General features: G+C 44.5%; 1 protein-coding gene across 1 annotated transcript in view; it reads right to left on the reverse strand.

Annotated features, from left to right (window-relative positions):
• Positions 1 to 26,300, reverse strand: part of LMX1A (LIM homeobox transcription factor 1 alpha) — a 106,830-nt gene that overhangs the window by 34,363 nt on the left and 46,167 nt on the right. The window lies entirely within an intron of this gene.

The following is a 26,300-nucleotide window of genomic DNA, read 5'->3' on the forward strand; positions in this document are numbered from 1 at the left end:
TCCCAAGCGCTTAGTACAGTGCTCTGCACATAGTAAGCGCTCAATAAATACGATTGATTGATTGATTGATTGAAGACTGGGTTGAGTGTGGTGTGAGGGGTCACCTCTGTGACCCCCACCCCCACAGGCGACCCCCACCCCCCACTTAAATCAGAAAGCCACCTGGCTAATTATCACTTCACTTCTCTGTGCTTCATTCATTCATTCAATTATGTATATTGTATATATGTATATATGTTGTACATATTTATTACTCTATTTATTTATTTTACTTGTACTTATCTATTCTATTTATTTTATTTTGTTAGTATGTTTGGTTTTGTTCTCTGTCTCCCCCTGTATAGATGTATATATGTTTGTACATATCTATTACTCCATTTATTTATTTATTTATTTTACTTGTACATATCTATTCTATTTATTTTATTTTGTTAGTATGTTTGGTTTTGTTCTCTGTCTCCCCCTGTATATATGTATATATGTTTGTACATATTTATTACTCTATTTATTTATTTATTTATTTTACTTGTACATATCTATTCTATTTATTTTATTTTGTTAGCATGTTTGGTATTGTTCTCTGCCTCCCCCTGTATATATGTATATATGTTTGTACATATTTATTACTCTATTTATTTATTCATTGATCTTACTTGTACATATCTATTCTATTTATTTTATTTTGTTAGTATGTTTGGTTTTGTTCTCTGTCTCCCCCTGTAAATATGTTGTGAATATTTATTACTCTATTTATTTATTTATTTATCTTACTTGTACATATCTATTCTATTTATTTTATTTTGTTAGTATGTTTGGTTTTGTTCTCTGTCTCCCCCCGTATATATGTATATATGTTTGTACATATTTATTACTCTATTTATTTATTTATTTATTTTACTTGTACATATCTATTCTATTTATTTTATTTTGTTAGTATGTTTGGTTTTGTTCTCTGTCTCCCCCTGTATATATGTATATATGTTTGTACGTATTTATTACTCTATTTATTTATTTATTTTACTTGCACATATCTATTCCATTCATTTTATTTTGTTAGTATGTTTGGTTTTGTTCTCTGTCTCCCCCTGTATATATGTATATATGTTTGTACATATTTATTACTCCATTTATTTATTTATTTATCTTACTTGTACGTATCTATTCTATTTATTTTATTTTGTTAGTATGTTTGGTTTTGTTCTCTGTCTCCCCCTGTATATATGTATATATGTTTGTACATATTTATTACTCTATTTATTCATTTATTTATCTTACTTGTACATATCTATTCTATTTATTTTATTTTGTTAGTATGTTTGGTTTTGTTCTCTGTCTCCCCCTGTATATATGTATATATGTTTGTACATATTTATTACTTTATTTATTTATTTATTTATTTTACTTGTACATATCTATTCTATTTACATGGTTTTGTTCTCTGTCTCCCCCTGTATATATGTATATATGTTTGTACATATTTATTACTGTATTTATTTATTTATTTATTTTACTTGTACATATCTATTCTATTTATTTTATTTTGTTAGTATGTTTGGTTTTGTTCTCTGTCTCCCCCTGTATATATGTTTGTACATATTTATTACTCTATTTATTTATTTATTTATCTTACTTGTACATATCTATTCTATTTATTTTATTTTGTTAGTATGTTTGATTTTGTTCTCTGTCTCCCCCTGTATATATGTATATATGTTTGTATGTATTTATTACTCTATTTATTTATTTATTTATTTTACTTGTACATATTCATTCATTCATTCAATCTTATTTATTGAGCGCTTACTGTGTGCAGAGCACTGTACTAAGCGCTTGGAAAGTACAATTCGGCAACACATAGAGACAATCCCTACCCAAAAACGGGCTCGCAGTCTAGAAGTGGGGGAGACAGACAACAAAACACTACAAGTAGCAATAGCAATAGCATCAATATAAATAGAATTATAGATACATGTAGTTAATACAATAAATAGAATAATAAATATGTACATATATACACAAGTGCTGTGGGGTGGGGAGGGGGGTAATAATAATGATAATAATGGTATTTGTTAAGCAATATGTACAAATAAAATAGAGTAATAAATCCGTACAAACATATATCCAGGTGCTTTGGGGAAGGGAAGGAGGTAAGGCGGGGGGGATGGGGAGGAGGGGGAGAGGAAGGAGGGGATTCAGTCTGGGAACAGTCAATTTTGTTGTAGTGTCCTCTCTCAAGGGCATAGGATGGGAAGAGCCCGGGTTTTGGAGTCAGAGGTCTTGGGTTCAAATCCTGGCTCTGCCAATTGTCAGCTGTGTGACTCTGGGAAAGTCACTTCACTTCTCTGGCCCTCAGTTCCCTCATCTGTAAAATGGGGATGAAGACTGGGAGCCCCCCGTGGGACAACCTGATCACCTTGTAGCCTCCCCAGCGCTTAGAACAGTGCTTTGCACATAGTAAGCGCTTAATAAAATGCCATCATTATTACAGTGCTTTGCGAAGAGTAAGCGCTCCATAAATACCACCGATTGTTGGATTGATTGATTGATTGATTGTGTTAGACAAGACTCCACCATTAAGCAGAAGCCTGAGCCCTCCCGACTGCCAGTCTCTCGCCAAAGCAGCCCTGATATTAGCGGTCTTCTTCCTTCCTTCAGTCGTATTTATTGAGCGCTTACTGTGTGCAGAGCACTGTGCTAAGCGCTTGGGAAGTACAAGTCGGCAACATATAGAGACGGTCCCTACTGTGGAGGACGTGCCGCCTTGTCTTAATGGGGAGAGGAAAGCCCCCTCAAAATCCCTCCCTGCCCCCATCCTCCTGCTTAATATCTCCCCATTATTAGACGTAGAGAAGCAGCGTGGCTCAGTGGAAAGAGCCCGGGCTTTGGAGTCAGAGGTCGCGGGTTCGAATTCCGGCTCCACCACAAGTCTGCTGTGTGACCTTGGGCAAGTCACTTAACTTCTCTGAGCCTCAGTTCCCTCTTCTGTAAAAATGGAGATTAAGACTGTGAGCCCCACGTGGGACAACTTGATCACATTGTATCCCCCCCAGCGCTTAGAACAGTGCTTTGCACATAGTAAGTGCTTAACAAATGCCATTATTATTATTATTATTATTATTATCTCCCACAGCCCCCCATCTTTTCCCCCTGAAGGGCCTGCTGGAGGATGCGGAGAAAAGCAGCTCGAGACCTGAGGCATTCTAGGTAAACCTTGCCTCTGGCCAGAATGGCTTGACCCAAGTCAATCAATCAATCAATCAATCAATCAATCGTATTTATTGAGTGCTTACTGTGTGCAGAGCACTGTACTAAGCACCTGGGAAGTCCAAGTCGGCAACATATAGAGACAGTCCCTACCCAACAGTGGGCTCACTGTCTAAAAGGGTCTCATAGTCTAAAAGTCCCAACAGGGTCTTGTCCCGGTGTCACCCAGACGCACGGAGACCCCGTGAAACACAAACCAGACGGACGGAAAATGCATTTTCCTTCAGGAGGCCGGAGATTTGGGTTCTTTGGAAAATTGTCAGTTTCTCTTTTCTTTACCCGGAGTCATTAGCCTCCTGGGACACCCCCAGGCCCTATCCAGCGAACTGGGAAGGGGATGGGGGTAATGGGGTATTTTTAGCCGATGTTCTGGGCACCGGTTCCTTGGGTTTCGTAATGTTTGGCTCTCCGGGCTGGCAGAGACCCAACCAGATGACTCCGCTTTGCAAAAAATGAGCGCGTCCTGGACTCGGGGTTGAATTTGGGGGGGAACAGAAGGGGAGCCTTTAGCGGGCGTGACCAAACTCACCCCCATTACCTCATCCCTTCTGTTTTTGCTAATCAATCAATCAATCAATCGTATTTATTGAGCGCTTACTGTGTGCAGAGCACTGTCCTAAGCGCTTGGGAAGTACATATAGAGACGCTCCCTACCCAACAGTGGGCTCACAGTTTAGAAGCGCTTACTATGTGCCAAGCACTGTACTAAGCTCTGGGGTAGGTGTAAGTTAATTAGGTTGGATACAGACCACATCCCGCATGGGGCTCACGGTCTTAATCCCCATTTCACAGATGAGGTAACTAAGGCCCAGAGAAGTGAAGTGACTTGCCCAAGGTCACACCCAGCACACAAGTGGCAGTCTTTTAGACTGTGAGCCCACTATTGGGTAGGGACTGTCTCTATATGTTGCCAACTTGTACTTCCCAAGCGCTTAGTTCAGTGCTCTGCACACAGTAAGCACTCAGTAAATACGATTGATGATGATGATGACTGGGATTATAATTCCCAGGCCTGGGCTCTCTCTGTCGGGCCATGCTACTCCTATTTGAAATTATTGTGGTTTTTTGCTCTATTATTTCCGCTATCTGTAATTGATTATAACTTCCATCTCCCCCTATTCATTCATTCACTCATTCAATCGTATTTATTGAGCGCTTACTGTGTGCAGAGCACTGTACTAAGCGCTTAGGAAGTACAAGTTGGCAACATATAGAGACGGTCCCTGCCCTATACTCTGTAAACTCCTTGGGATCATGTCTCCCCACTGTATGGTATTGTAGTCTCCCAAGCGTTCAGCACAGGGCTCTGCATGACTTAAGCGCCTAATAAATATACTGATGGAATGATACCACTGATTGAAAATCCCCCAAATTCTGCAAACGCTTTCATTTTCCCAATGGGTTTTCGCACCCATGGGCTTACAACAGCTCCAAGAGGCAAGATGTTGGGTAGGGATCGTCTCTATATGTTGTCAACTTGTACTTCCCAAGTGCTTAGTACAGTGCTCTGTACACAGTAAGCGTTCAATAAATACGATTGAATGAATGAATGAATGTTGTTCTCCCCATCTAACAGATGAGGAAACTGAGGCCAAAAGCAATGAAGGGACTTACCCAGAGCCACCCAGCAGTCCGGGGGCAGAGCGACGCTTGGGAAATGGGGATATCGATCCCGAGGCTAAAACCCTAGTCCTCAGGACTCTGGGCTAAAGGTGAGTGTTCATTCATTAATTCAATCGTATTTATTGAGCGCTTACTGTGTGCAGAGCACTGTACTAAGCGCTTGGGAAGTACAAGGTGGGAACCTATAGAGACAGTCCCTACCCAACAACGGGCTCACAGTCTAGAAGCAGACTTGCTTCCTTGTTCTTGTTAGAGAAGCAGCATGGGTCAGTGGAAAGAGCCCGGGCTTTGGAGTCAGAGGTCATGGGTTCAAATCCCGGCTCCACCAATTGTCAGCTGCGTGACTTTGGGCAAGTCACTTCACTTCTCTTTGCCTCAGTTCCCTCATCTGTAGAATGGGGATGAAGACTGTGAGCCCCCCGTGGAACAACCTGATCACCTTGTAACCTCCCCAGTGCTTAGAACAGTGCTTTGAACATAGTAAGCGCTTAATAAATGCCATCATAATTATTATTATTAGAAGGGGGAGACAAGCATTTAGGGGATGGGGGTGGGAGGGAAACTTGCCACCTGCTGAGCTCAAACTTAGAGAGGGCGAGACCCTCCCCACTCAGGGCAGCCCAAGAAAAGGGAGCTGATGGGAGGGAAGACAGGGGGCCAGATTCATTCATTCAATCGTATTTATCGAGCGCTTACTGTGTGCAGAGCACTGTACTAAGCGCTTGGGAAGTACAAGTTGGCAACGTATAGAGACGGTCCCTACCCAACAGTGGGTTCACAGTCTAGAAGATCTTCTCCCCACACCCATCCCGGCCTTCCCACTCAGGCCAGACCAGGCCAAAGGGGCCGAGGGAAGGGAAGGAAGTGGAAAATCCCAGGAGGCTGTAGAGAGGGGTGAGAGGGCCAACTGCTGAGCCCCCTCAACCTCATCCAAGAGTACAGTGCTCTGCACATAGTAAGCGCTCAATAAATACGATTGATGATCCAACTAAACTGCTTGCACGCCTAGGGTGTAATTTCCAGCCTTGGCCCCCAGCCGTTCTCCCCCTCCCTTCCCACTCCCCATCCCAACCCCGGTCCGCCAGGGGGGATTACAGCATGGCGGCAGATCCGGGGACCACAGAAACAGCCCTGGAGAAACCGGATTCCTGGTTCTCAAATCCAGCTCCCTGCTGGGGAGATAAACACACATCATACGTGTTTTGTTTTGTTGTCTGTCTCCCCCTTCTAGACTGTGAGCCCTTTGGTGGGTCGGAACCGTCTCTATATGTTGCCAACTTGGACTTCCCAAGCGCTTAGTACAGTGCTCTGCACACAGTAAGTGCTCAATAAATAATAATAATAATGATGATGGCATTTGGTAAATGCTTACTATGTGCAAAGCACTGTTCTAAGTGCTGGGGGATACAAGGCGATCAGGTTGTCCCATGTGGGGCTCACAGTCAATCCGCATTTTACAGATGAGGTAACTGAGGCTCGGAGAAGTTCAGTGACTTGCCCAAGGTCACACAGCAGATGTGGCGGAGCCAGGATTCGAACCCATGACCTCTGGCTCCAAAGCCCGTGCTCTTACCACTGAGCCACGCTGTTTAAATACCATTGAATGAATGAATTAATTAATTTCACCCCCCCAAACCGAGCGATGTCGAGGCGGCCTGGCCCAGTGGATGGAGCCCGAGCCTGGACTCCTGCCTCCGTCCCGCTCTGCCACCTTCGATCGGTCGCTTAACCTCTCTGGGCCTCAGTTTTTCCTCCGTAAAATGGGGTTGAAAGCCCATTCTCCCTCTCTCTTAGACTGCAAATCCAGGGTGGGAGAGGGACTGTATCTGACCTGATGACTGGCACAAAGTAAGCATTTAATGTGGTATTAATCACACGTTTACAGTGTGCTGAGCACTGTACTAGATGCTGAGGGGAGAACAGTACAGTTGAGGTTTTTTTAATCGTATTTGTTAAGTAATTACTATGTGCCAGGCAGCTAATTTTTTTTAAATATGGGGTTTGTTAAGTGCTTTGGGCCAGGCACTGTACTAAGCGCTGGGGTAGATACAAGTCGATGGGGAAGGACACGGTCTATGTCTCACATAGAGTCCGAGGCCCGGGAATCACGTGGGACAGGGAATGTGTCCAACCTGATTAGCTTGTATCCACCCCAGCGCTTAGTACAGTGCCTGGCCCAAAGCACTTAATGAATCCCATATAAAAAAAAAACAAACATTTAGCTATAAACCAAGAGCTTCCAAGTTTGGCACCAAGCAGTTTCAGAGTTGTCTACACATGCTTTTTGAGAATGATCATAGTTTAAAATGTTCTGAAGATTTCCAAGGAACTGTTCCACTAGCTGTCATCAATCAATCAATGGGATTTATTGAGCATTTATTGTATGCCGAGGACTATACTAAGTGTTAGTCACATTAAATACTTTTTATAAAGTTTTTTTTTTGCATCATGGTGTGTTTTCATTCATTTATTCATTCGATCATAATTATTGAGCGCTTACCCTGTGCAGAGCACTGTACTAAGCACTTGGAAAGTACAATGTAGCAATAAATAATAATTAATAATTATGGTATTTGTTAAGTGCTTGCTATGTGCTAAGCACTGTTCTAAGCGCCGGAGGAGATACAGGGTAATCAGGTGGTCCCATGTGGGGCTCACACTTTGAAATCCCATTTTACAGATGAGTTAACGGAGGCACAGAGAAGTTAAGTGACTGGCCCAAGGTCACACAGCAGAAAAATGGTGGAGGTGGGATTAGAAGAGAGACAATCCCTGCCCACACTGGGTTTACAGTCTAGACATGGGGGAGACAGACATCAAAACTGTGACTGTGAGCCCACTGTTGGGTAGGGACCATCTCTATATGTTGCCAACTTGGACTTCCCAAGTGCTTAGTACAGTGCTCTGCATCATCATCATCATCATCAATCGTATTTATTGAGCGCTTACTATGTGCAGAGCACTGTACTAAGCGCTTGGGAAGTACAAGTCGGCAACATATAGAGACAGTCCCTACCCAACAGTGGGCTCACAGTCTAAAAGGGGGAGACAGAGACCAAAACCAAACATACTAACAAAATAAAATAAATAGAATAGATATGTACAAGTAAAATAAATAAATAGAGTAATAAATATGTACAAACATATATATATATATATATATATATATATATACAGGATATACATATATACATGTATACTGCACACAGTAAGCGCTCAATAATACGATTGAATGAATGAATAAATGAAAACAAGTAAAAGGCATTGATAGCAATAAATAGAATTCTAGATCTATACACATCAAAACAAGTAAACAGGCAATAATATAAATAAATAGAATTATAGATATGTACATATATACATACGTGTATGTATGGGGTAGGGAGTGAGTCGGGGCGATGGGAGGGGAGGGGGAGCTGAGGAAAAGTGGGGCTTCATCTGGGGGCTTAGTGCTCGTAATAAAGGAATTAATCAATAATTAGGGCATTTATTAAGTATTTATGAGGCACTGAGGATTGGTGTAACTACACGATTAACCCAGTTCTAACACAGTTTGAGAGACGGAGCCCATTTTACAGATGAGGAAGCTGAGGCCGAGAGAAGTTAAAAGGGAGAAGAGAAGTAAAAAGTTGAAAAGCCACATAGCCTACTGGAAGGAACCTGGGTTCTAATCTCAGCTCTGCTGTGCGCCGGCTGGGTGACCTTGGGGAAGTCACTTCATCATCATCGTCATCATCAATCGTATTTATTGAGCGCTTACTGTGTGCAGAGCACTGTACTAAGCGCTTGGGAAGTACAAGTGCAAGAAGTACTTCACTTCTCTGTGCCTCAGTTTCCCCATCTCGTCTCTAAAATGGGGATTAAGACTGTGAGCCCCACGTGGGACACAGACCGTGTCTAACATGATCAGTTTGTTAGATACCCCAGAGCTTAGTACAGTGTTCTGCACACAGTAAGAGCTCAATAAATACGATTGAGTGAATGAATGAACTAATACCATTTTCAAAAAGGGATTTTTTGGCAGGTCACACAACAGTTCATGGGAAGACCTGGGATTAAAACTCAGATCTCTTGACTTTCAGTCATCTCCACTCGCGTAGATACTGGTCTAGGAGAAAATCCCCCACAACCTGTCTGTACCTCGGCATTTAAAACAGCGTCTGACACATAGCAAGCTCCTAACGAATGCCATAATTAATTAATTCTCCATCTCCATCTGGCTACTGAGAGACTCGGGAGAAGCGTAGAGCTTGTCGGAGGAAAGTGTTATTAAAAGAGTAAAATTTGACTTGGTTGGAACAGCTGAAGAGCCCTGGGATCCAGGGGACCTGGGTTTTAATCGCGGCTCCGCCGCTTACCTGCTGTGTGACCTTGGACAAGTCACTTCCCTTCTCTGGCTTTCAGTTACCTCATCTGTAAAATGGGGATAAGATCCCCGTCCTTCCTCCCCCTTACGCTGTGAGCCCTGTGTGGGACAGAGACTGCGTTCCACCTGATTACCTTGCATCCAACCCAGCGTTTAGCACATAGTAAGTGGAGAAGCGACATGTTTCAGTGGAAAGAGCCTGGGCTTTGGAGTCAGAGGTCATGGGTTCAAATCCCGGCTCCGCCAATTGTCAGCTGTGTGACTTTGGGCAAGTCGCTTCACTTCTCTGTGCCTCAGTGACCTCATCTGTCAAATGGGGATGAAGACTGTGAGCCCCCCGTGGGACAATCTGATCACCTTGTAACCTCCCCAGCGCTTAGAACAGTGCTTTGCACATAGTAAGTGCTTAATACATCCCATCATTATTATTACCAAAAGCAAAATTATTCTTATCTTATATCTACCCCAGTGCTCAGCACAGTGCTTGACACATAGTAAGCACAGTGCTTTGCACATAGTAAGCGCTTAATAAATGCCATTATTATTACTTCACAAAGTCACCATTATCATGAGCATTATTATCACGACAATTATCTTGGATCTACCTCAGTGCTCAGCACAGTGCTTGACACATAGTAAGCGCTTAATAAATCCCATCATTATTATCATTATTATTACCAAAAGCAAAATTATTCTTATCTTATATCTATCCCAGTGCTCAGCACAGTGCTTGACACATAGTAAGCACAGTGCTTTGCACATAGTAAGCGCTTAATAAATGCCATTATTATTACTTCACAAAGTCACCATTATCATGAGCATTACTATTATGACAATTATCTTGGATCTACCCCAGTGCTCAGCACAGTGCTTGACACATAGTAAGCACTTCACAAAGTCACCATTAGCATTAGCATAATTATTATGACAATTATCTTAGTACAGTGTGCTTTGCACACAGTAAGTGCTTAATAAATGCCATCATTATTATTATTATTATCTTGGATCTACCCCAGTGCTTAGCACAGTGCCTGACTTACAGTTAGTTCTCAACAAAATCACAATCGTTATGACCTTATGTGGATCCCAGTGTTTAGCACAGTGCTTGGCACATAGTAAGCACTCAACAAGACCACAGTTATTATTATCATTATTATTATCATTATTCCTGTTATTTTATATCTACTCCAATGCTGGGCATAGCGCTTGATACATAATAGACGCCTACCAAATACCACAATTATTATTATCATTATTATTATTATTCCCAGAGGATCCCCACTTCCAAACGGCTTAAGATTTACTCCTCTCACTCTTTTGTGAACCCTCTCCACAGTCTAATCCAGAGATTTCTCTAGACTGTAAATTTGTTGTGGTGAAGGAACTTGTTGGCTAATGTTGTTGCATTGCACTCTCCCAAGTGTTTAGTTCAGTGCTCAGCACATAGTAAGCGCTTAATAAATACTGTGGATTGACTTCTACCTGACTGTGATGACTCTATGAAGTTGTCCCAAGTGATACAAAGTGGAAAACCCACCAGCTCAGCGTACTAATCCTCATATATGTTGCCAACTTGTACTTCCCAAGCGCTTAGTACAGTGCTCTGCACACAGTAAGCGCTCAATAAATACTACTGAATGAATGATTGAATGAATAATGGTGACATTTAAGTGTTTCCTATATAATAATAATAATAATTGTGATATTTGTTAAGTGCTTACTGTCTCCCCCTTTTAGACTGTGAGCCCACTGTTGGGTAGGGACTGTCTCTATATGTTGCCAATTTGTACTTCCCAAGCGCTTAGTACAGTGCTCTGCACATAGTAAGCGCTCAATAAATACGATTGATGATGATGATCCGGGAACTGTATAAGCACTGGGGTGGATACAAGCAAATTGGGTTGGACACAGTCCCTGTCCCACATGGGGAAACAGCGTGGCTCAGTGGAAAGAGGCCGGGCTTGGGAGTCAGAGGTCATGGGTTCTAATCCTGACTCTGCCACTTGTCAGCTGTGTGACTCTGGGCAAGTCACTTCGTTTCTCCGTGCCTGTTACCTCATCTGTAAAATGGGGATCAAGACTGTGAGCCTCAAGCGGGACAAACTGATAACCTTATAATAATAATAATAATGATAATAATGGCATTTATTAAGCGCTTACTATGTGCAAAGCACTGTTCTAAGCACTGGGGAGGTTACAAGGTGATCAGGTTGTCCCACGGGAGGCACACAATCTTAATCCCCATTTTCCAGATGAGGTAACTGAGGCCCAGAGAAGTGAAGTGACTTGTCTAAAGTCACACAGCTGACAACTGGTGGAGCCGGGATTCAAACCCATGAACTCTGACTCCAAAGCCCGTGCTCTTTCCACTGAGCCACGCTGCTTCCCCCTGTATCTATCTATCTATTGTACCTATCCCAGCGCTTAGAACAGTGTTTGGCACATAGTAAGCGCTTAACAAATACTATCATTATTATTATTATAATCCCCATTTTCCAGATGAGGGAACTGAGGCACAGAGAAGTGAACTGACTTGCCCAGGTTCCCACAAGCAGACAAATGGCGGAGCCGGGATTAGAACTCAGGTCCTTCTGAATCCCAGGTCCAGCCTCTAGCAACTAGGCTGTGCTGTGCTAAGCGCTGGGGAGATACAAGAGCATCCGTTCAGAACCCATCCCTGTCCCACACGGGATGCCCAGTCTAAGAGGAAGGACGAATCCCCACTTCACAGATGAGGAAACTGAGGCCCAGAGAAGTGAAATGATGGCCCCCAAGTCACACAGCAGACAAGTGCACCTGTCTCTTTGGGTGGTCTTAGAGTGGCTAAGAAGGGAAGGTTGGCATTACCTGGGCAAACCCGGACCAACTAACGCGGCAGGTGCAGTAGGGTTGGACATTCAATCGTATTTACTGAGCGCTTACTGTGTGCAGAGCACTGTACTAAGTGCTTGTTACAGACACCGTCTGAGCGGGGAGGGGTCTGTAGCCAGTTGCGGTAGAGGGCCCACAGGGTTTTGTGGAGTGAAAACAGTTCATCACGCCTTCCTGCGAGGCCGGAATACTGGGACTCTCCCCACCTGTCTGCCCATCCATCCGTCTGCCTGGGCTCCCGACGCCCTGATGGATGACTTGCTGCCCACCCCCAACTCCCCGCGGCCCCCTTCAAGCCAGCCGGGGGGTGGGGAGGGAACCCACAGGCTGTCAGAGGCTTAGACCCTCTCCTGCTTCCAGGCCCAGAGACAAATTCCACCGTCCACCCCGGCTAATTGCAAACATTCGCTGTCGAAGGGAACCCCATTTTTCAAGGGCCCCGGGGAGACTCCTCTGGTTTCACGGATGAGAGCAGGCCTCAGTCGGCCTCCTCTGCTCGCTTAAAGCGGCCTGGCTCACCCACTAGTGGAGGCTCTGAGCTTGGAGATCCTTTCCCCTTCCCCACCCTCTCCCGCCCCCCGGACAACTCCAGAGCTGCCCCCCCATCTCTCTCCCCCGCCCCACCAACCCTCATCCCACAGCTTCTCCATCGACCCAGGCTTGTGGACGCAAGATGGTGGGGTGGGCCGGGATGGGGAGAGGAGCAAGGGCGGAGGAGAAGCAGGAGGAGGACAGAATGATGGACGAGGAAAAGGAGAAGGAGGAGAGATGATAGAGGAGGAGGAGGGTGAGGAGGAGAAGGAGGGGGAGAGAATGATGGACGAGGAAAAGGAGGAGGAAAGGAAGGAGAATTAAAGAGGAGGAGGAGGAGGAAGAGGAGAAAGGAGAAGGGTGAAGAGGAAAATGAGGAGAGAATGATGGATGAAGAAAAGGAGAAGGAGGAAAAGGAAGAGAATGATGGAGGAGGAGGAGGGTGAGGAGGAGAAGAAGGAGGAGAGAATGATGGATGAGGAAAAGGAGGATAATGAAAGAGGAGGAGGAGGAGGAAGAGGAGAAAGAGGAGGAGAGAATGATGGCTGAAGAAAAGGAGAAGGAGGAAAAGTAAGAGAATGATGGAGGAGGAGGAGGGTGTGGAGGAGAAGGAGGAGGAGAGAATGATGGATGAGGAAAAGGAGGAGGAAAAGGAGGATAATGAAAGAGGAGGAGGAGGAGGAGAAAGAGGAGAAGGGTGAGGAGGAGAAAGAGGAGGAGAGAATGATGGCTGAAGAAAAGGAGAAGGAGGAAAAGGAAGAGAATGATGGAAGAGGAGGAGGGAATGGTGGATGAAGAAAAGAAAGAGGAAAAGGAAGAGAATGATAGAGGAGGAGAAGGAGGAAGAGGAGGAGGGAATGATGGGAGAGGAAAGAAAGAGGAAAAGGAAGAAAATGATAGAGTGGAGGAGGAGAAGGAGGAAGCGGAAGAGGGAATGATGGTCATGGCAAAGGAGGAGAAAAAACAGGAGGAGGAAAAGGAAGAGAATGATAGAGCAGAGGAGGAGAAAGAGGAGAAGGAAAAGAATATTAGAGGAGAAGGACCAGGAGGAGGAGATGGAGGAAAAGGAGAGGTAAGAGCAAGCAGCATGGCTTAGTGGGAAGACCTGGGTTCTAATCCCTGCTCTGCCACTAGTCTGCTGTGTGACTTTAGACAAGTCACTTCACTTCTCTGGGCCTCAGTTACCTCAACAGCAAAATGGAGTCTATGGAGCATCATATAGGATATGGGCTGGATTCAACCTGATCAGCTTGCATTTACTCCAGCGCTTGGTACAGTGACTGGCACATAGTAAGCACTTAACAACTACCCTACAAAAAAAAAAAGAAGTGGAGAAGGAGGAAGGAGAGGAGGAGGGTGTAGAAGAAGGGCGTGAAAAGGAAAAAGATCTGGCTGGATTACCCTGATCAGTTTTGAAATCAGATGGATCAAAGAATCCCCCCTCATCCCTGAGTAGCCCCGGGAGGCAAAGAGAAATCAGTCCAGGTTGCCAGAAATAGTGTGAGGGTCTCTGAGGGTCTCTGAGCCGCAGTTATGGATGTCGTGGCTTGGTGGGGGTGAGAGGCAGGGGGAGAGGGAGATGGATTTGGATTTCTCGGCCTGCCTGAGCCAAGATACTGTCCGGAGAAAGCCACTGGGCCGGGGAGAGAGAGATGGGGTGGGAAGAGAAACTAGGGACAGGGGGAGCAGGGGAGAAGCGGGGGGGACGGGCAGGGAGGGGCAAGCAGAGAGGGGGTGAGAGAGGGGAGGGGATCAGGAGGAGGCAGTTGTCTTGGATGCCATTGAGAGGGAGTGAGTGACAGCCAGCCCAGGACGAATGAATTTCACAGCCCCTGGGGGCTGGCCTGCCGGTCCCCTGCCTGGACACTGCCCGTGGGGGGGAGGTAGAGGCAGCAGCAGTCATCCCAAGCTAAATGGGGGAGGGACCTTGCTGGGGTTGGGGGGTCTTGGGCTTTGGGCCCACTGCAGAGCAGTACCAAGCCGCCCGCTCCCATCCATCCCCCGGGATGGAGGAGTGGCCGCAGTCAACCATTCATTCAATCGTATTTATTGAGTGCTTACTGGGTGCAGAGCACTGGACTAAGCGCTTGGGAAGTGCAAGTCGGTAACCTATAGAGACGGTCCCTACCCAACAATGGGCTCACAGTCTAGAAGGGGGAGACAGACAACAAAACAAAACAAAACATGTGGACATTCATTCATTCCTTCATTCAATCGTATTTATTGAGCGCTTACTTTGTGCAGAGCACTGGGCTAAGTGCTTGGGAAGTACAAGTCGGCAACATATAGAGATGGCCCCTCCCCAACAACGGGCTCACAGTCTAGAAGGGGGAGACGGACAACAAAACATGTGGACATTCATTCATTCCTTCAATCAATCGTATTTATTGAGTGCTTACTGTGTGCAGAGCACTGGGCTAAGTGCTTGGGAAGTACAAGTCGGCAACACCTAGAGACGGTCCCTACCCAACAACTGGCTGACAGTCTAGAAGGGGGAGACAGACGACAAAACAAAACGTATTAACAAAATAAAATAAACAGAATAGTAAGTAGAATAGTAAGGTGTCAAGTCATCAGAACAAACAGAAATAAAGCTAAATGAACAAGAGTGCGAGCCCCATGTAGGACAGGGACTGTGTCCAACCGGATTATCTTGTATCCCCCTCGTCCCCCTCTCCATCCCCCCCATCTTACCTCCTTCCCTTCCCCACAGCACTTGTATATATATGTATATATGTTTGTACATATTTTTTACTCTATTTATTTTACTTGTACATATCTTTTCTATTTATTTTATTTTGTTAGTATGTTTGGTTTTGTTCTCTGTCTCCCCCTTTTAGACTGTGAGCCCACTGTTGGGTAGGGACTGTCTCTATAAGTTGCCAGTTTGTACTTCCCAGGCGCTTAGTACAGTGCTCTGCACATAGTAAGCGCTCAATAAATACGATTGATGATGATGATGATGATGATCTACCTCGGCGCTCAGTACAGTGCCTGCCATAAAGTAAAGCCCTTAACAAATACCATAAAAAAACTTAGTACAGGGGTGAGGCACGGTTACCTTCTGTGTATTCTCTGAGCCCCCAGGACCGTGCTCAGTACAGCATTCTTCACATAGGCATCCAATACAGAGCTCTGCACCTAGGAGGCACCCAGCATGGCACTCATAATAATAGTATTTGTTAACCGCTTACTATGTGCAGAGCACTGTTCTAAGCACTGGGGGGATACAAGGTAATTAGGTTGTTCCACGTAGGGCCCGCAGTCTTCAACCCCACTTTACAGATGAGGTAAATGAGCTACTCCCTAGGCCTCAGTTTCCCCCTCTGCCAAATCGGGGACCTTGACACTACCATCCCCCCACACACCACTCTTAATCCCCATTTTCCAGATGAGGTCACTGAGGCACAGAGAAGCTAAGTGTCTTGCCCAAGTTCACATGACAGGCAAGTGGCAGAGCTGGGATTAGAACCCACGACCTTTGACTCCCAAACCCGGGCTCTTCCCACTGAGCCACGCTGCTTTCCATCTTTGGGGAGACCAAGCATTTTGGCACTTTGGACCAGGCGAATGTTTTGAGGGGGGTCAGGGGTCAGATCCCAGTTTCCCATTTGATCCGGAGCGGCAGAAACCCCTCAGTATTCATTCATTCAATCGTATTTATTGAGCGCTTACTGTGTGCAAAGCACTGTACTAAGCGCTTGGGAAGTACAAGCTGGCAACATGCAGAGACGGTCCCTACCCAATAACGGGCTCTCACTGTGTGCCGCTCACTGTGCTAAGCCCTGGACGAGATACGACATATCAATCAATCAATCAATCAATCGTATTTATTGAGCGCTTACTGTGTGCAGAGCACTGTACTAAGCACTTGGGAAGTACAAGTTGGCAACATACAGAGACAGTCCCTACCCAACAGTGGGCTCACAGTCTAAAAGGGAGGAGCACAGAGATGAAGCGCTCAAGTGCTTAATCCCGTACTCTGCCCACAGTAGGCGCTCAATAAATACCTCTGCCCATGGTGATGATGTTCCCATTTTACAGGTGAAGAAATTGAGACTTGAGAAGTACAAGTTAGCAACATATAGAGACAGTCCCTACCCAACAGTGGGCTCACAGTCTAAAAGGGAGGAGCACAGAGATGAAGCGCTCAAGTGCTTAATCCCCTACTCTGCCCACAGTAGGTGCTCAATAAATACCTCTGCCCATGGTGACGATGTTCCCATTTTACAGGTGAAGAAATTGAGGCTCGGGGAGAAGTGACTTGCCGCAGGTCCACTCAGCAGGCCGGGGTGGAGCCGGAATTAGAAGCCAATCTCAGGCTGGGTCCAGAGTTAATTCCAACGCCCTCAGTCCCCTTCCCAGGCTTTCTGGCTCCAAGGCAACGGAATTCCGTGCCTGATATGGGGCGCTTCTAATCGGGATATGCCCACGGCGACTTTACATCTCTCCAGACCTTTACTTCTAGCCAGATCTTTGAGAGGGTCTCTCAAGGGGACAGGGAATGTGTCTGTTTATTCATTCATTCATTTATTCAATCGTATTTATTGAGCGCTTACTGTGTGCAGAGCACTGTACTAAGCACTTGGGAAGTCCAAGTTGGCAACATCTAGAGACGGTCCCTACCCAACAGCGGGCTCACAGTCTTGAAGGGGGAGACAGACAACAAAACACAACATATTAATAAAATAAAATACATAGAATAAATGTGTACAAATAAAATAGAGTAATAAATACATACAAACATATATACATATATACAGGTGCTGTGGGGAGGGGAAGGAGGTAAGGAGGGGGGGATGGGAGGAACACTAATGATATAAGACGTGTTCATACAATCAATCAATCAATCGTATTTATTGAGCGCTTATTGTGTGCAGAGCACTGTACTAAGTGCTTGGGAAGTCCAAGTTGGCAACATATAGAGACAGTCCCTACCCAACAGTGGGCTTACAGTCTAAAAGGGGGAGACAGAGAACAAAACCAAACACACTAACAAAATAAAATAAATAGAATAGATATGTACAAGTAAAATAAATAAATAAATAGAGTAATAAATATGTACAAACATATATACATACATCCACAGTCTAGAAGGGGGAGACAGACAACAAAACACAACATATTAATAGAATAAATGTGTACAAATAAAATAGAGTAATAAATACATACAAACATATATACATATATACAGGTGCTGTGGGGAGGGGAAGGAGGTAAGGCGGGGGGATGGGGAGGGACACTAATGATATAAGATATGTTCATACAAACAATCAATCAATCGTATTTATTGAGCGCTTACTGTGTGCAGAGCACTGTACGTACATACATATATATACATACATACAAGTTTCATTGGATTCTCTGCAGATTCTGTCTCGACATGGACTGATACTTGTTACCTACATTAAGGTATACAAGAATATTACTTACTCCATTATGCCATAAAAAGCCCTATAGACTGTAAGCTCTTTGGGACCAGAGATTGCACCTACCAACTCTGTAGTACTGTATCGTACTTTCCCAGTTGCTCAGTACAGTCTGAAACCACAGAACAGATACATTAAGCTAACAGAGTACAGGAAAATCATCTTCGAGGGACAGGCTTTTCTCTTTTCATCGTGCTGGTTTATCGTTGCATTGTACTCTCATTCATTCATTCATTCAATTGTATCTATTGAGCGCTTACTGTGTGCAGAGCACTGGACTAAGCGCTTGGGAAGTACAAGTTGGCAACATATACAGACGGTCCCTACCCAACAGCGGGCTCACAGTTTAGAAGGGGGAGACTGACAACAAAACAAGCGCTTAATACAGTGCCCGTGGCAGGGAGGCAGGGGGATGGCCCGCATCTTACCTCCTTCCCTTCCCCACAGCACCTGTATATATGTATATATGTTTGTACATATTTATTACTGTATTTATTTATTTATTTATTTATTTTACTTGTACATATCCATTCTATTTATTTTATTTTGTTAGTATGTTTGGTTTTGTTCTCTGTCTCCCCCTTTTAGACTGTGAGCCCACTGTTGGGTAGGGACTGTCTCTATATGTTACCAATTTGTACTTCCCAAGCACTTAGTACAGTGCTCTGTACATAGTAAGTGCTCAATAAATACGACTGATGATGATGATGATGATGACCTCCGTCCCCCCTCCATCCCCCACATCTTACCTCCTTCCCTTCCCCACAGCACCTGTATATATGTATATATGTTTGTACATATTTATTACTCTATTTATTTATTTTACTTGTACATATCTATTCTATTTATTTTATTTTGTTAGTATGTTTGGTTTTGTTCTCCGTCTCCCCCTTTTAGACTGTGAGCCCACTGTTGGATAGGGACCGTCTCTATATGTTGCCAACTTGTACTTCCCAAGCGCTTAGTACAGTGCTCTGCACACAGTAAGCGCTCAATAAATACGATTGATGATGATGATGATGACGCTTGTGTCTCCCCTCTCAGAGGGGGTGGTCTGAGATTGGGGGCTTGGGGGGACGGAGGACTTTAGTAGGGGCTGGAAGGAGTCTCTTAGGAAGCCGGAGAGAGGCCTGGACTGATGGTGAGGGATTCCAGCTTAGCCAGCGAGAGGCCTGGACTGATGGTGAGGGATTCCAGTTTTGCTCTTGGACCCAGGAATTTCTGGGGGGAAAAGGGAAAATGGGAAGGGGGCTGTTTCTCCTTGGGGCCCTGTGAGCCTTGTCGCTTTTGAGCAAAGGGAGGCAGCTGGAGGCGAACCCCAGTGACAAGGGAGGATGAGGGGGGCCCAGAGAAGATGGGGGGGATTGGAGGAGGCGGCAGACGCCCCAGGGCAGGTGGGGAAACGGTTAAAGATTTGAGGCTGGTCACCCCTGGGTCTCCTAGGTGACGCCTGAGGATTGTGCTTTTTCTTTATTACAACAGAAAATTTGTTTCCCCTGGGGTTGTTCAAACAGTTATATGAGAGATACGGGGCTACACAAACACACACAGCTACAGCTCTTCCAGTAACACACGCATACATACATACGTACACCACAAATCACACAGACACATACACACACCCACACACACACAAACACACAGGCCCCCAGTTTGGGCACCCACCCGCTTCATTTTCTTTTTTTTATTTCAATCGTATTTATTGAGTGCTTACTGTGTGCAGAGCACTGTACTAAGCGCTTGGGAAGTACATGTTGGCAACATATAGAGATGTTCCCTACCCAACAGTGGGCTCACAGTCTAGAAGGGGAAGACAGAGAACAAAACAAAACATATTAACAAAATAAAGTAACACACACATACATACACACATACACCACGAATCACACAGACACATATACATGACCCACACACACACAAACACAAAGTCCCCCTGTTTGGGCACCCACCCGCTTCATTTTCTTTTTTTTCTTTCAATCGTATTTATTGAGCGCTTACTGTGTGCAGAGCACTGTACTAAGTGCTTGGGAAGTACAAGTTGGCAACATCTAGAGACGGTCCCTACCCAACGGTGGGCTCACAGTCTAGAAGGGGGAGACAGAGAACAAAACAAAACATATTAACAAAATAAAATAAATAGAATAAATATGTACAAGTAAAATAAATAAATTCATAGAGTAATAAATACGTACAACATATATACATATATACAGGTGCTGTGGGGAAGGGAAGGAGGTAAGGTGGTGGGGATGGAGGGGGGAGGAGGGGGAGAGGAAGGAGGGGGCTTCATTCACATGGATTAGTGGCAAGAGCCCGGTCACTCTATTTCTCTGGGCCTCAGTTCCCTCATCTGTAAAATGGGGATGAAGATGGCGAGCCCCATGTGGGACAACCTGATCACTTTGTATCTACCCCGGCGCTTAGAACAGTGGTTGGCACATAGTAAGCGCTTAACAAATGTTGTCATTATTCCAGCCCTGCTTTGCACATAGTAAGCACTTAACAAATGCCATCATTATTATCATTATTACATATCCCTTCACTATATATGTATCACTTCACTTCTCTGCACCTCAGTTACCTCATCTGTAAAATGGGGATTTAGTCTTTGAGCCCCATGTGGGACAGGGACTGTGTCCGATGCTTGACACACAGTAAGTGCTTAACAAAACATCATCACTATTGTTACTATTATTATTGTTATTATTATTATTATTATAAATCTCATTGGAACTTTAACTCAATACTCAACCAGGTTCAGATAGTGACATGTTAACGCAAGGAATAAAGGGCCTTTTATTAATGAATGCAATTTATTGCTGTGAGCCCACTGTTGGGTAGGGACCGTCTCTATATGTTGCCAACTTGTACTTCCCAAGTGCTTAGTACAGTGCTCTGCACACAGTAAGCGCTCAATAAATACGATTGAATGAATCCCCCCAAACATGCACATACATAAAGCAAGTCCCAGCTCTCCCCATCAACCGATATTTAAAAATTAATCCAACCCCAACGACCATCCCACGAACAGAGATGGATCTGGATCAATCATCCCCTAGGACTCAGGGGGGCAACAATACTGAGAAGCAGCACAGCGTAGTCTCAAGACCCCAAGCCTGGGAGTCAAAGGAGGTGGGTTCTAATCCTGCCCCTTCCTCTCGTCTGCTTGTGACCTTGGTGAAGTCACTTCACTTTTCTGGGCCTCAGTTACCTCAGCTGTAAAATGAGGATTAAGACTGTGAGCCCCACGTGGGACAACCTGATTATCTTGTATCTATCAGTGCTTAGAACAGTGCTGGGCACTTAGTGCTTGACATGTAATAAGTGCTTAACAAATACCATTATTATTATTATTATTATTATTATTATTATTATTATTATTAACTCACTGAACCACTCTGGGCCTCTTTTTCCTTCTCTGGAAAATGGGGAGAAGTTGCCAGCTTCTCCCTACCCCTCTGGGAAGTGGTGGGAGTAAAATGTGAAAGAGTTTGGGGAAAATAAAATTAGAGAAAAATTAGAATTAAAGAAGAAGCATCGGCTAGTGGAAAGAGCCCGGACCTGAAAATCGGAGGACCTGAGTTCTAATCTTAGTTTCTCTGCTTGCCTGCTGTGTGACTTCACTTCTTCATGCCTCAGTTCCTTCATCTGGAAAGTGGGGATTAAGACTGTGAGCCCCATGGGGGGCAGGGACTGTGTCCAACCCGATTAGTTTGTTGCCGCAAGGAAATCTGAATTCAGTCGCCAGGGGATGGAGGTGCAGGGGTAAGAATCCAGATCCAAACTCAGGGTCTCCACGGTATCATTATTATTATTATTATTATATTATAATTGTTATTGCATTTGTTAAGCATTCGCCCTCTCAGGATGGCACCTGGAGGGTTTCCAGCATTTTACCAGTTTTGGCTACGGACGGGAAAGTCAAGCAGAGGGCTTCCCGTTCCATTCCTAGCTTGGGCAGCGGCTAGCGAGTGGCAGGCCATCTGCTATGATCCAAAATTCACCCGTGCTGGGCAGCAGCGATGTGGGAGAGTTGAGAGCGGAGACGGAAGAGGGAAAATGGTAAACCGCTTCCGTATTTTACCAAGAAAACTCCAAGGTTACACTACCAGGAAGATTGCAGGCGGAGGGTGGGGCGTTCTGGGAGAGATGTGTCCATGGACTCGCCTTGGGTCGGAGACGATAAGATGAGACAAACCAAGGGCACGCCTTATGTTAAGCACTGTTCTAAGCGCTGAGGTAGATAAAAGCTAAGTAGGTTGGTCCCAATCTCCGTCGTGAAGCTCACAGTCTAGGTAGGAGTAGGATTGAATCCCCATTTTGCAGATGAGGGAACTGAGGCCCAGAGAAGTGAAGTGACTCACCCAAGGTCACCCAGCGGACAAGTGGCAGAGCCGGAATGAGAACCTCCTTCCCGTCCCCACAGCACCCGTATATATGTTTGTACAGATTTATTACTCTATTTATTTTACTTGTACATATTTACTATTCTATTTATTTTGTTAATGATGTGTGTCTAGCTTTACTTCTATTTATTCTGATGACTTGACACCTGTCCACGTGTTCTGTTTTGTTGTTTGTCTCCCCCTTCTAGACTGTGAGCCCGCTGCTGGGAAGGGGCCGTCTCCATATGTTGCCAACTTGTACTTCCCAAGCGCTTAGTACAGTGCTCTGCACACAATAAGCGCTCAATAAATATGATTGATGATGATGATGACTGTCTCTATATGTTGCCAACTTGTACTTCCCAAGCGCTTAGTCCAGTGCTCTGCACACAGTAAGCGCTCAATAAATACGATTGAATGAAAGAATGAATATAAGCTAAGTAGGTTGGTCCTAATCCCTGTCGTGAAGCTCACAGTCTAGGTAGGAGTAGGATTGAATCCCCATTTTGCGGATGAGGGAACTGAGGCCCAGAGAAGTGAAGTGACTCACCCAAGGTCACCCAGCGGGCAAGTGGCGGAGCCGGGATGAGAATCTCCTTCCCCTCCCCACAGCAACTGTATATATGTTTGTACAGATTTATTACTCTATTTATTTTACTTGTGCATATTTACTATTCTATTTATTGTGTTAATGATGTGCATCCAGCTTTATTTCTATTTATTTTGATGACTTGACACCTGTCCACATGTTTTGTCTTGTTGTCTGTCTCCCCCTTCCAGACTGTGAGCCCGTCGTTGGGTAGGGACCGTCTCTAGATGTTGCCAACTTGGACTTCCCAAGTGCTTAGTCCAGTGCTCTGCACACAGTAAGCGCTCAATAAATACGATTGAATGAATGAATGAACCCAAGTCCTCCAACTTCCAGGCTTGGGCTCTAGGCACCAGGCTGCATTGCTCCTAGAAAGAGGTTGACGACGGCAATCTCGGGCAAATCCCAGTGACCTGATGGCAAGCGGAAAAGAAGCTAGGCCCGGAGACCCCCAAGGCAGGGTCTGAGGAGACGGGATTCTCCCTGAGTTGGAAGACGCGAGGAAGGGGAGAGCCTAGACAGGGACCTTTCTTTCACAAGCGCTTAGAACAGTGCTCTGCACACAGTAAGTGCTCAATAAATAACAATACTAATAATAATGATGGCATTTATTAAGCGCTTACTATGTGCAAAGCACTGTTTTAAGCACTGGTGGGATACAAGGTAATCAGGTTGTCCCACGGCGGGCTCACAGGCTTCATGCCCATTTTACAGATGAGGGAATTGAGGCCCAGAGAAGTGAAGTGACTTGCCCAAAGTCACACAGCTGCCAACTGGAGGAGCCGGGATTTGAACCCATGACCTCTGACTCCAAAGCCCGGGCTCTTTCCACTGAGTCATGCTGCTTCTCCTGGGCATACGATTGAATGAATGATTCAATAATAATAATAATAAGAAGAAGCTCTTGGAAGAGTCCAATGCTACAATAAACAGATGCATTCCCTGCCCACAGTAAGTGCTCAATAAATACGATTGAATGAATGATTCAATAATAAGAAGAATAAGAATAAGCTCTTGGGAGAGTCCAATACTACAATACACAGACACATTCCCTGTCCACAGTAAGTGCTCAATAAATATGACTGAATGAATGATTCAATAATAAGAAGAATAAGAATAAGCTCTTGGGAGAGTCCAATACTACAATAAACAGACACATTCCCTGCCCACAGTAAGTGCTCAATAAGTACGATTGAATGAATGATTCAATGATAAGAAGAATAAGAATAAGCTCTTAGGAGAGTCCAATACTAAAATAAACAGACGTATTCCCTGCCCACAGTAAGTGCTCAATAAATACAATTGAATGAATGATTCAATAATAAGAAGAATAAGAATAAGCTCTTGGGAGAGTCCAATACTACAATAAACAGATGCATTCCCTGCCCACAGTAAGTGCTCAATAAATACGATTGAATTAATGATTCAATAATAAGAAGAATAAGAATAAGCTCTTGGGAGAGTCCAATACTACAATAAACAGATGCATTCCCTGCCCACAGTAAGTGCTCAATAAATACGATTGAATGAATGATTCAATAATAAGAAGAATAAGAATAAGCTCTTGGGAGAATCCAATACTACAATAAACAGACACCTTCCCTGCCCACAGTAAGTGCTCAATAAGTACGATTGAATGAATGATTCAATAATAAGAAGAACAAGAATAAGCTCTTGGAAGAGTCCAATACTATAATAAACAGACGCATTCCCTGCCCACAGTAAGTGCTCAATAAATACAATTGAATGAATGATTCAATAATAAGAAGAACAAGAATAAGCTCTTGGAAGAGTCCAATACTACAATAAACAGACGCATTCCCTACCCACAGTAAGTGCTCAATAAATACGATTGAATGAATGATTCAATAATAAGAAGAATAAGAATAAGCTCTTGGGAGAATCCAATACTACAATAAACAGATGCATTCCCTGCCCACAAGGAGCTGACAGTCTAGAGGGGGAGACAGACATGAATAGAAATAAATAAATGACAGCCTGTTATTTATTTATAAATAAATAAATAAATAAATAGAAATAAATAATCCCATACCATAATGATTATTACTTAGAGAAGCAGCGTGGTTTAGTGGAAAGAGCACGGATTTGGGAGTCGGAGGTCCTGGGTTCCAATCCCGACTCCACCACTTTCATTCATTCATTCATGAGAAGCAGGGTGGCTCAGTGGAAAGAGCCCGGGCTTTGGAGCCAGAGGTCACGGGTTCAAATCCTGGCTCCACCAATTGTCAGCTGTGTGACCTTGGGCAAGTCACTTCACTTCTGTGTGCCTCAGTTCCCTCATCTGTAAAATGGGGATTAAGACTGTGAGCCCCCCGTGGGACAATCTGATCACCTTGTGTCCTCCCCAGGGCTTAGAACAGTGCTGTGCACATAGTAAGCGCTTAATAAATGCCATCATTATTATTATTATCATTCATTCAATCGTATGAATGAATGATTGATACAAATGATTGATATGAAGTGTCAATGAATGATTGACACTTGCCAGCCGTGTGACTTTGGGCAAGTCACTTCACTTCTCTGTGCCTCAGTTACCTCATCTGGAAAATGGGGATTAAGACTGTGAGCTGCCCATGGGACAACCTGATCACCCCTGGTAATCCCCCCAGCGCTTACACATAGTAAGAGCTGAATAAATGCCATCATAAAATGATAGATGTGGGCCGGGAAGGGGGAATGAATAAAGGGAGCAAGTCAGGGTGAAGCAGAAGGGAGTGGGAGAAGAGGAAAGGAGGGCCTTGCGGAGGGGGTTGTCTCCAACCAGTTCAGACCAGTCCTCCCAGAGCGGGAAAGGTAGCCAGGCTCCTCCTGGGGTGGCCAGGAGGAACAGGGGGGTGGCTATCATCAGCGGTCAGGATATTGCGCGCTGATTGCTTCCTGCTGGACAAATATTTGTTGGGCAGCGGAGGGGCTTTGGCCAGAGACAGTTTCCATTTCAACCTGGAAGTTGGGAATCCGGCTCGGGAAAGGCTGTCTCCTTCCACCACCACCCCCGCCCCGGAACAACTGATCGATGCCGGGGGGGGGACGTAATGGATAGAACTCAGGCCTGGGAATCAGGAGGTGGTGGGTTCTAATAATAATAATATTACTCTATTTATTTATTTATTTATTTTACTTATTACTCTATTTATTTATTTTACTTGTACATATCTATTCTATTTATTTTATTTTGTTAGTATGTTTGGTTTTGTTCTCCGTCTCCCCCGTTTAGACTGTGA

This window comes from Tachyglossus aculeatus, chromosome 16, assembly GCF_015852505.1.
Source record: "Tachyglossus aculeatus isolate mTacAcu1 chromosome 16, mTacAcu1.pri, whole genome shotgun sequence".
Lineage (NCBI taxonomy): Eukaryota > Metazoa > Chordata > Mammalia > Monotremata > Tachyglossidae > Tachyglossus > Tachyglossus aculeatus.